Raw genomic sequence first — 12,307 nt, 5'->3', positions numbered from 1 at the left:
GTGTCGAAGTGTTTGAAGTGGAGCATCAGTTAGAACTGAAAAATTAGTTCAACACTTATCTCAGCACCTGGCGACTTGTCCAGGGTGTACCCCGCTTCTCGCCCGTAGTCAGCTGGGATAGGCTCCAGCATGCCTGCGACCCTGTAGGACAGGATAAAGCAGCTAGAGATAATGAGATGAGATGAGACTTATCTCAGCTCTTAAACTAATAATACAGAGTCCTGAATCCAGAGAAAAACTTCCTGATGTTCCAGAATTCTCACTGCAATTTTTTTGACAGGTATTTGTGTGCATAACTACATGAAGCCACAAGATTCTCATCTCATCTCATTATCTGTAGCCGCTTTATCCTGTTCTACAGGGTCGCAGGCGAGCTGGATCCTATCCCAGCTGACTACGGGCGAAAGGCGGGGTACACCCTGGACAAGTCACCAGGTCATCACAGGGCTGACACATAGACACAGACAACCATTCACACTCACATTCACACCTACGCTCAATTTAGAGTCACCAGTTAACCTAACCTGCATGTCTTTGGACTGTGGGGGAAACCGGAGCACCCGGAGGAAACCCACGCAGACACGGGGAGAACATACAAACTCCACACAGAAAGGCCTTTGCCAGGGTGTTGTGGCTCAGGTGGATAAGGCGCCATACCATAAATCTGGGGACCTGGGTTCGATTCTGACCTGAGGTCATTTCCCGATCCCTCCCTGTCTCTCTCTTCTGCTCATTTCCTGTCCTGTCTCTATGCTGTCCTATCCAATAAAGATGAAAAAAGCCCAAAAAAAATCTTAAAAAAGAAAGGCCCTTGCTGGCCATGGGGCTTGAACCCAGACCTTCTTGCTGTGAGGCGACAGCGCTAACCACTACACCACCCACCACAAGATTCTAACTCACAATGTGTGTGTTTTTGTTCATTCAGTGCAATCGCCTGTAAAGAAAACATGATCACAGTTTGAAGGATAACCTGACCAAAACTCATCTGATACTCTACCCTTTATATCATTTTAATTCTCAATTGTATCCATAAAAATTCAGTCCTTGAGATATGCAATGATCAAGTTGCAGTAAAAAAAATTATTATAACATATTATGGTTACTGTAAATCATTCAGTGTTGCTGGGCTTAACATTGCTCCTCACCCAAGCTGAAATTACAGAAGAAAAATGTTCTTTATATGAAAGTCAGAACTGTGTGTATATGATACACGCCTCTATTTTACTCTGACTCCGCCCCTCATATGTAACCCTCACAAAACTTCTACACAGCAGTTAAGTCTGTTGTCGTTACATCTGAGCTCTGAATACTGAAATGTCTCATTTCAGTGTTAAATCCTCACTCTGTGTGCATAACTCAACTCTGATTATGGCCTTTTGTGAATAAAAAGAATAAAATCAGACGCATTCGTTTAACGTTCACTCGTAACTTATTACACAGGAAATGAAAACAGAGCGTGTGCTCGAAAGCTCAGTGTGGAGAGAATCCGACATGGGGCTGTAAATACGTTCAGAAGCCTAGAGTCAGGCTTATAAATTTAAATAGTGACACTTTTTATTTTGTCACACAATATGAAAGTGTTTTATATCTTAAACAACAGCATGTTCACAGATATATACAGTCACTTGCCACTTTATTAGGAACACCCCTACATCCACCTGCTGTTCTCTGCAGTTCTGTAATCAGCCGATCCCTCGCCAGCAGCACGATGCATCAAATCCCGCAGATACAAATCAAGAGCTTCAGTTAATGTTCACAATGTTCAAACATCAGAACGGGAAACAGTGTGATCTCACAGTGTGACTTTCTCTCACTGTGGTCTGGGTGTTGGTTTGATCCAGATGGACTGGTTTGAGTATTTCAGAAGCTGCTGATCTCCTGGGGTTTTCACACACAACAGTCTCTAGAGTTTACACAGAATGGTGCAGAAAACAAAAAACACTGAGTGAGTGAGCGACAGTTCTGTGGGTGGAAACAAACGCCTTGTTGATAAGAGAGGGTCAGAGGGAAATGGACAGATTGGTTTGGGCTTTTTTGCCAGGAAGGATAAAGTAACTCATATAATCACTCTTTACAACCGTGGTGAGCAGAAAAGCATCTCAGCATGAAACAGCAGAAGAACACATTGGGTTCCACTCCTGCAGCCAAGAACAGGGATCTTAGAACCAACAACACGTTCCTATTAAAGTAGGCGGGGAGTGTATTTCCTGTGTGTTGATTCTTCATTAATTATGTTATTTTTCATCTAAATATCCATGATCACAATCTTCAGTCAGTCTTCAGTCAGGTGGCACGGTGATGTAGTGGTTAGCAATGTCACCTCACAGCAAGCAGGTTTTGGGTTCGAGCCCAGCGGCAAATGGAGGCCTTTCTGTGTGGAGTTTGCATATTCTCCCTGTGTCTGTGTGGGTTTCCTCTGGGTGCTCCAGTTTCCCTCACAGTCCAAAAACATGCAGGTTAGGTTAACATTGGGCAGCCATGGGCTGAAGTGCCCTTGAGCGAGGCCCCTAACCCGCAACTGCTCCCCGGACACTGTAGCATTGCTGCCCACTGGTGTGTGTGTGTGTGTGTGTGTGTGTGCATGCGCATTGTTCACTTGTGTGTGCATGTGTGTGTTCACTGCTTCAGATGGGTTAAACACAGAGGAGGGATTTCACTGTGCTTGATTGTACATGTGACAAATAAAGGTGAGAAAATAAGATGTTTTTTTTTAAAAAGTGATTAATCACAACAGGAAATTGTGTGATTAATTAGTTAACTTGTTAATAGATTGATAGCCAGAGTTAATATTTGCCTTATAAATAAAAAAGTCATTGTTTCTATCTTTTTATTTTGTGCTTTTTAAAAAAGTACCAGTTCAGGCACCGTCTTAAAAGGATTTTTAAAAATATTTATTTTCCTATAACAGCGTGTCTCTAAGTGTTTTATTTCTCTTATACCACAGCAATTTGCCAACAGTTTTTACATTTCGGTATTAAACAAAACATTTTTATTTTAATCCATTTATAGTTGCATGTACTGCTGTGGAGTGTCGGTGAAACAGAGTTCCTTCCTGTTCTCACTTCTGTTCCAGCAGCTATAAACAGTGGCTCCCTCTGCAGCCTCTCTTTATTTTCTCTGAAAGTTTTTCTCTCTCTGAAAAACATTCCATTCACAGAAACGCGGATTCTCCATGAATCATTTCCGCACTCTCTCCGCTCTCCTGTGCTAGAACCTGCACTTTCCCCCGCACTGGCTCCCTCTTTGTGCCCATCCTGGTGTACGAGCGGGGCTTTTGTCCAACAGGGGCTCGGTTCGCGGCGCTGCAGCTGGAAAACTGCTCTCTGCAGTTTGAGCCCAAAAAGCTGCTGAGAGTCGGATGATGTTCCACTCTACAGAGCTCCATGTGTCGGATCCACACACACACACACACACACACAGATCCTGATGAGCAGGGAAATGTCTCAGGCTGCTCTGCTCCAGACACTGGTATAAACCAGGATGTGTGTATAGATCACACTGAAATCTCACCACTGGCTTCAACACATCAACCTGCTCCTGGAAAACTCACATCCTCCTGTAGCGTGCAGGGAAAAACCTGCCTCCATGCGCCTCTGCTCTCTGCTGGGGACTGGATCAGCGCATGCTGAATAACATCCAATTCAGATCGCGCACTCTGAGTTGCACATGTACTGGAAGTTAGGGTTTTATTCATATCTCTCTCTCTGTCTCTCTTCATTTTGTGTCTCTCTTTCTCTCTATCAGTCTGTCTCTCTCTATCTGTCTGTCTCTCTTCATTTTGTTTCTCTCTCTCTGTATCTCTCATTTCACTTCAGCATTCTATCCCTCATTTATCTCTCTCTATCTCTTTCTCTGTTTTGTGCCTGTCTCTTTTTCATTGTGTGTTTGTCTGTCTCCCACTCTCTCTTGGTTCTCTTTGTCTGTCTGTCTCTCTTCATTTTGTGTCTCCCTTCTTTCTCTTTCTCTCTCTCTCTCTCTCTCTCTCTCTGTGTGTTCAGTAGTGTTTTATTGGTGATTGTTATAAATCCCATTGTTGCCAAAACAGGTACTGCAGGAAGATTAAACTAAATGTTATACAAATGATACACATATAGCCCTATTCATGCATGAACATTACAAACATAATAAATAAAAAAACATAACAAGCAAACAACAACAGCAACAAATTGACAGGTAAGTCCCTGAATACAGAGTGTAGTGTGTATTCAGGGTAATCCAGCCACTGGGGGTGCATAAGCGTACTCTTGGTGCCGGTCCCAAGCCCGGATAAATGGAGAGGGTTGCATCAGGAAGGGCATCCAGCGTAAAACTGTGCCAAATCTAACATGCGGATTGAAAAGAGAAATACCATACCGGATCGGTCAGGGCCCGGGTTAACAACGGCCGCCTCCGGTACTATTGGTCAACAGGGTGCCGGTGGAAAGTGTGCTACTGTTGCACCAAAACGGAGAAGGAGAAAGAGAGGGGGGAGGTGTGTTAGGAGAGAGCATGAAAGATGGAAGGGAAGGAGCTTAGAATTGAGGGTAGGAACACTGAATGTGGGAACACTGACTGGCAGAGCGAGAGAGTTAGCAGGTCTGATGGAAAGAAGGAAGTTGGACATTTTGTGTGTGCAGGAGACGAGGTGGAAAGGAAGCAAGGCCAAGAACATTGGAGGTGGATGCAAGTTGTTTTATTATGGAGTGGATGGAAAGAGAAATGGTGTTGGTATTGTTTTGAGGGGGGAGTTGGTCAACAGTGTGATTGATGTGAAGAGGGTGTCAGATAGAGTGATAGGCATGAAGCTGGAGATTCAAGGAGTGATAATCAATGTTGTGTGTGCGTACGCCCCACAGGTTGGATGTGAGAATGAAGAGAGAGTCTTTCTGGGAAAAGATGGATGAAGTGATAGAAAGTATACCGAGGGAGGAGCATGTGCTGATAGGAGCAGATTTCAACAGACATGTTGGCGAGGGAAACAGAGGAGATGAGGACGTGATGGGCAGATATGGTGTAAGAGAGAGAAATGTGGAAGGGCAAATGGTGATTGAGTTTTCGGAGAGGATGAATTTGGCAATAGTCAATACATACTTTGAGAAGAAAGAGCAGCACAGGGTGATGTTTAAGAGTGGAGGAAGATCTACACAGGTGGACTACATACTCTGCAGAAGGGGAACCTGAAGGAGATTGGAGACTGTAAAGTGATGGCAGGGGAGAGTGTAGCTAGATAACATCGAGTGGTCGTGTGCAGGATGAGCTTGAAAGTGAAAAAGAGGAAGAGTGAAATAGTGGAGCCGAAGATTAAGTGGTGGAAACTAAAAGAGGTTGAACATCAGAAGGAGTTTAGGGAATAAATGAGATGAGCACTGAGTAGTAATGGAAGTCTGCCAGAAGATTGGGATACTACTGCTATAGTAGTAAGAGAGGCTGTTAGGACTGGGACTGTTTTGGCCTCTAGAGGCCGCTGTTATTTCCTGTTTTTGTCTATGTTTGTTTTGGCCTCTAGAGGTCGCCACTGTGTCCTGTGTTTTGTGTTGGTGTTGATTGCCTGTTTTCATTAGTGTCACCTGTTTCCAATTTATTTTGTGTATTTATACCCCCTGAGTTCAGTCCTCTTGTCACGGAGTCTTTGTGCTGTTATGTTTAGTTCCAGTTACCGCTGTTCTGTGTTCCTTGCCGTTGTCTCTTTGGTTTTGCACTTTGCTTTGCTTTTTGGACTTTTTGGACTTTGTGTTTACTGTTTTTTGATCTTCTGAGCATTGGTATTTTGCCTTTTCTTTTCTAGTTTTTTGCTTTTGTATTTAACTTTGATCTTTTGGATATTTTTTTCCCTTCATCTTCTGAGCGTTTTTTGGATTATATTTTTGTTTGGACTGTAAATATTGTAAATAAACTTTTTGATACTTTTCTACTTCTGCCTCATGCCTCTGCACTTGAGTCACTCCCCTGGTGGCCTAGTGGGGGTTTGCTGGATTATCACACCAACGAATCAGGTTCGAATCCCAGCAAAACCCTAACAGAAAGACTCTGCCATGACCGACTCAGCAGAGGCTGCTTCAACTGTCTACCCAGCCAACCTTCAGGGAATTATGGCAGCTTTGACATGCTTCAGAGCGACCATGGATGCTCATGGACGAATGCTCACCAGCCAGTGTGAGGCCCTTGCTCGCCACGAGGAACTGCTTCAGCAAATTGGGAAAACCCTGGCACAGCTGACACCTCTGCCTGCATCTCCTGATCCAGTGCCTCCTGCCACACTGTCTCCTTCACCTCGCGAATCCAGCCTTCCTGCACCACAGAGGTATGACGGCAAGCACGGTGAGTGCCGGGAGTTCCTTACCCAGTGCCAACTCACCTTTGAGCTCCAGCCTACCACCTACACTACGGATCACCGCAAGTTTATCAGAAACTTTTAGTTCTGTAGCAGCACCCATGTCGGACCTCACCAAAGGGACAGGTGGATCTTATGTCTGGTCTCCTCAGGCAGAAAAGGCGTTCAAAGACCTCAAGGACCGCTTCTGCATGGCACCCATTCTGGTCCTCCCGGACACCTCCCAACCATTCATCGTGGAGGTGGACGCCTCGGACAGTGGTGTCGGCGCAGTGCTCTCTCAACGTTCGGAAGGAAAGCTGCACCCCTGCGCTTACTTCTCCCACCGCCTGAGTCCTGCGGAGTCCCGGTACGATGTGGGGGATCGAGAACTGTCGTTATACTGTCGTTTTCATTTTTGTACTTTTCACTTTCGCTTTCCTTTTTCCGTTTTTTTTCCGATTTTTTTCTCTTTCTTTTTTCGGAAGAACGCCGAGACTGGAAGCTTTCTTTTTCTCTCCTCCTGTGTAAAGTCCACAAGCGGAGGCCATCTGATCTGCTTTAATATCAACAGATCTTCATTTAAGGTACGTGAATCTTTTCATCATGGCACACCTTCAGCCTGTTCAGTGTGCTGAGTGCAGGATGTTTAGTCATTCTTCCTCCGTCACTAGCGATAGCTCTATTAGCTTTACTTGTGATAAGTGCAGATTAGTTAGCTCTCTGACGGAGAAGATTTCAGTGCTAGAAGCGCGTGTCCAGGCTTTAGAGCAGGTTAGTGAGCGTGAGAACAGTGTAGTTTCTGTTAGGGAAAGTCTGGACGCCCTAGGTGGAGTTAGCAATCCCCCAACTCCGGCATTAGAGCCCTTACAGCGGGGCGAATGGGTGACGGCTCGGCGGCATAAGCGTAGAGCCAAAGCTACCGCAGAGGCTCGCCCACGGGAGCACCACTCCTCTCCGCATCACGTGTCGAACAGGTTTGCTCTCCTTAGTGATGCACCCACTGAGAAACCTGAAAGAGCTCTGGTTATAGGGGACTCTATCATACGGCACGTGAAATTAGCTCAGCCTTTAGGGGCACCAGCAGCTTTAGTCAGGTGTATACTGGGAGCCAGGGCGCCGGACATAGCAGGTAATCTTAGGGTCCTAGGCAAGCACAGGTTCTCAAAGACAGTTATCCATGCAGGAGCTAATGATATACGCCTTCGTCAGTCTGAGGTTACTAAGAGTAACTTTGTAGAGGTGTTTAAATTAGCGAAGGCGATGTCCGATGCTGTAGTATGCTCTGGCCCCATCCCAATGCGGCGTGGCGATGTAGCTTACAGCAGGTTATGGTCGCTGAACTGCTGGCTGTCCAGGTGGTGCTCTGAAAACAGTGTGGGCTTTATAGATAATTGGGCTAATTTTGAGGGCACTGCTGGCCTGTTAGGGCGGGACGGTATCCATCCCACTCGGGAAGGTGCTGCTCTCATTTCCTGCAGCATAGGTCATAGTCTCAGAACAGGCCTAGTTAATTTCTGACAATCCAGAGCCAAGGCCAGGGAGCAGACGAACAGGCTAAACCGACTGTCTGCTAGCTGCACAGAGTCGTCACTCAGGGCCCACTACATCGAGACTGTGTCTGTTCCCCGAGCTCAACAAAAAGGTAGACATTTTCAGAGAGTTTGTTCCAGTAACCTAATCAATATAAAATTAGATCAGACTGACTGTACAGCTGCTGCCAGCACCTTTGATCTAAAGGTGGGGCTATTAAATATTAGATCTCTTACATCTAAAGCGCTAATGGTTAATGAACTCATTACTGATCAGGAGTTTAATGTACGGTGTTTAACAGAAACATGGATTAAGCCAAATGAATATATAGCATTAAATGAAGCGAGTCCTCCTGGATACAGTTATATACACCAGCCTCGTCTAACTGGCAGAGGAGGAGGCATCGCGGTTATTTATAACGATTATCTAGGTGTAACACACAAACCTGATTATAAATTTAATACATTTGAAGTTCTTCATACTCATATAATGTATGTAGCCTCGAAAAATAAGTCTACCCAGTTAATTCCATTGCTTATTATTTACAGGCCCCCGGGGCCATATTCTGAGTTTCTTTCTGAATTTGCAGATTTTATCTCAGATTTGGTTATTTCCTTAGACAAAGCTTTAGTTGTCGGAGATTTTAATATTCACTTTGATAACCCAGAAGACCCTTTAAAAACAGCGTTTGTGTCCATCTTAGATTCAGTCGGGATTAAGCAGAATGTCATAGGACCGACCCATAATGGTGGTCACACCCTTGATCTAATACTAACATTCAGATTAAACGTAGACAATATAGTCATACTTCCACAGTCTGAAGTTATCTCAGATCATTGTCTCATCTCATTCAAAATATGTCTGAGTAATAATATATGCACCTCACCACGCTACTGTATTAAACGTACTTTCACGTCAACTACTGCACAGAGCTTTATAAATGATCTCCCAGAGCTGTCAACTTTGATTGGGTCACTGTCAGCCCCTGCAGAACTCGATCAGGCAACTGAATGCTTAGAGTCAACATTCCGCCATACTTTAGATAATGTAGCTCCTCTAAAAAGGAAAATGGTCAGAGACAAAAAATTAGCACCCTGGTATAATGATGACACTCGCACTTTAAAACAGACCACTCGAAAATTGGAACGTAAATGGCGTCAAACAAAATTGGTAGTGTTCAAATTGGCGTGGAAGGAGAGCTTCCTGAAGTATAGAAAAGCTCTTAGTGCTGCGAGATCAACATATCTCTCCTCCCTAATAGAAGATAACAAAAATAATCCTAGATTCCTATTTAATACTGTAGCAAAATTAATGAGGAATAAGTCCACTATAGACAGATGCACACCTGCAGTATGTAGTAGCAACGACTTCATGAATTTTTTTAATGACAAAATTGAGAATATCCGACAAAAAATTCAAACTACTAATTTAAGGTTAGACAATGAAAGTGACCTTGTAGTTAACAATATAACTGTATCAGATCATCAGTTAGAATGTTTTACTCCCCTAAAAGAAACTGAATTACTTTCATTAATCTCTACATCAAAAGCCTCAACTTGCGTATTAGATCCCTTACCGACACATCTATTCAAACAGATAATGCCTGGAGTAATTGAACCGCTTCTAAAAATAATAAATTCTTCTCTTATGATTGGCTATGTACCCAAATCCTTTAAACTAGCAGTTATCAAACCCCTGATTAAAAAACCTGACCTTGATCCCTGTCAGCTGTCCAATTATCGGCCAATATCAAACCTCCCCTTTATCTCCAAGATCCTTGAAAAAGCTGTGGCACAGCAGTTATGCTCATATTTACATAGGAATAACATCCATGAAATGTATCAGTCAGGATTTAGACCTCATCATAGCACAGAGACAGCACTGGTTAAAGTAGTAAACGACCTACTGTTGGCGTCTGATCAGGGCTGTGTCTCGCTGCTTGTGTTGCTTGACCTTAGTGCAGCATTTGATACCATTGATCATTCCATTCTTCTGGATAGACTAGAAAATGTTGTGGGAGTTAAGGGAATGGCCCTCTCCTGGCTCAGGTCTTATCTAACGGATCGTTATCATTATGTTGATATAAATGGTGATATTTCTAGACGTACCGAGGTAAAGTTTGGTGTTCCACAAGGTTCTGTCTTGGGTCCACTGCTTTTTTCTCTATATATGTTACCTCTGGGCGATATTATTCGTAAACATTGTATTAGTTTCCATTGTTATGCTGATGACACACAGTTGTATGTCTCTGCAAAACCTGATGAGAGACACCAGCTTAATAAAATTGAGGAATGTGTTAAGGACATTAGACACTGGATGCTTATAAATTTCCTTCTGCTTAACTCTGACAAGACTGAAGTACTTGTGCTAGGACCACATACAGCTAGAAGTAAGTTTTCTGATTACACAGTAACTCTGGATGGCCTTTCTGTTTCTTCACGTGCAGCAGTAAAAGACCTCGGAGTGATTATTGACCCCAGTCTTTCATTCGAAACTCACATTGATAACATCACCCGGATAGCTTTCTTTCATCTCAGAAATATTGCTAAGATAAGAAATTTAATGTCATTGCATGATGCAGAAAAACTAGTCCATGCTTTCATTACCTCCAGGTTGGATTATTGTAATGCCTTACTGTCTGGATGTTCCAATAAGTGCATAAACAAGCTCCAGTTAGTTCAAAATGCCGCAGCAAGAGTCCTTACTAGAACTAGAAAATATGACCACATCACGCCTGTCTTATCCACACTGCATTGGCTCCCAATCAAATTTCGTATTGATTATAAAATACTACTATTGACCTTTAAAGCACTAAATGGTCTCGCACCACAGTACCTGAGTGAACTTCTGCTCCTCTATGACCCGCCACGCCTACTTAGATCAAAAGGTGCAGGCTATCTGCTGGTACCTCGTATAGTGAAGGCTACATCAGGGGGCAGAGCCTTTTCTTACAAAGCCCCACTGTTATGGAACAGCCTTCCAAGTAATGTTTGGGAATCAGACACAGTCTCAGCATTTAAGTCTAGGCTAAAAACATATCTGTTTAGTCAAGCCTTTTGTTAATGGTGTTTGAGGTAAAGGAGTAGATCTGGAGGGTCCTCAGACATAGTGTTTTGGTAAACTGGGATGTATGGATGCTGTCAGTCCCCACTCGCTTGCTCACTCGAGTTTGTTGACGGTGCAGTGGCTGGCGGCTTTATGTCCCGGGGCTCCCTCATGCCTGTGTTACCTTCTGGCTCTCTCCTTTTAGTTATGCTGTCATAGTTAGTTGCCGGAGTCCCTGCTTGTACTCGGTGCAATATGTATACTGTTCCTACTTATTCAGGTGACATTGGGCATACCTAACCACCTGTGTTTTCTTTCTCTCCCCCCCCACTCCAAATCTGTCCCTCTGAGTTACATGGAGTCAACAGGAAATCTTTTGGTGGAGACGGTGGGGACCTCGACTGGCTATCGTAGCCTGCAGGGAATCGGCCGTCAGACATTCTGTCGCATGTCCCAGACCCGGTGAAATGTAACTGAATTGTCTTGGCCAGGCCTAAGGGTCCCATCTGCATCTCATCATTGCTGAGGAGTGTGCTCCCATCACCCAATCAAGCATCCAGCCAGAGCAGGTCATGATATATTTTTTTTACCATATTAACATGCCATTGTGTGTCATGCCTGATGTAAAGACTCTCGTCTCTGCGAGCCTACCACACAGATTTAATACTTGTCATTTTTAGGGCATACCTAACAACATGTTTTCTTTCTCTCTCTCCCCCCCCATCTGTCCCTCTGAGTTACATGTTGATCCTGGGATTGAGATGCTGTCCTCTTCTGCCCCTCAGACCTGCTTGATCCATCCTGGTGCCCTGTGTCTGGTCGGAGTTTTATCGCCCCACTCCTGTGAAGGACGGCCCCATGAGGACAGTTGAGGGTTATACCTGTTAAAACTGTTAATATTATAGTCAGGCTGTCTGTTGTTGCCCAAATGAGGATGGGTTCCCTTTTGAGTCTGGTTCCTCTCGAGGTTTCTTCCTCATGTCGTCTGAGGGAGTTTTTCCTTGCCACCGTCGCCACAGGCTTGCTCATTGGGGATAGATTAGGGATAAAATTAGCTCATGTTTTAAGTCGTTCAAATTCTGTAAAGCTGCTTTGCGACAATGTTTATTGTTAAAAGCGCTGTACAAATAAATAAACTTGAGAACTGCGGTCAAATTGGTCAAATTGGCCCTTGAGGAGTGGAGGCACTGGCTGGAGGGAGCGCAACATCCATTCCTGGTTTGGACTGACCACAAGAACCTGGAGTACCTCCAGCAAGCCAAGGGACTGAACCCACGACAGGCTAGGTGGGCCCTGTTTTTCAGTCAGTTTGACTTCACCCTCTCGTACCGCCCTGGCTCCAAGAACACCAAACCTGATGCACTGTCCAGGCTGTTCTCTGCCACTAACAGGGAGAGTGAAGTCGGGGCTATTATCCCTGTGTCCTGGATTGTGGCCCCT

The sequence above is a fragment of the Neoarius graeffei genome, chromosome 21 (genome assembly GCF_027579695.1).
Source record: "Neoarius graeffei isolate fNeoGra1 chromosome 21, fNeoGra1.pri, whole genome shotgun sequence".
NCBI classification, from domain to species: Eukaryota; Metazoa; Chordata; class Actinopteri; order Siluriformes; family Ariidae; genus Neoarius; species Neoarius graeffei.
This window is presented reverse-complemented; position numbering follows the sequence as displayed.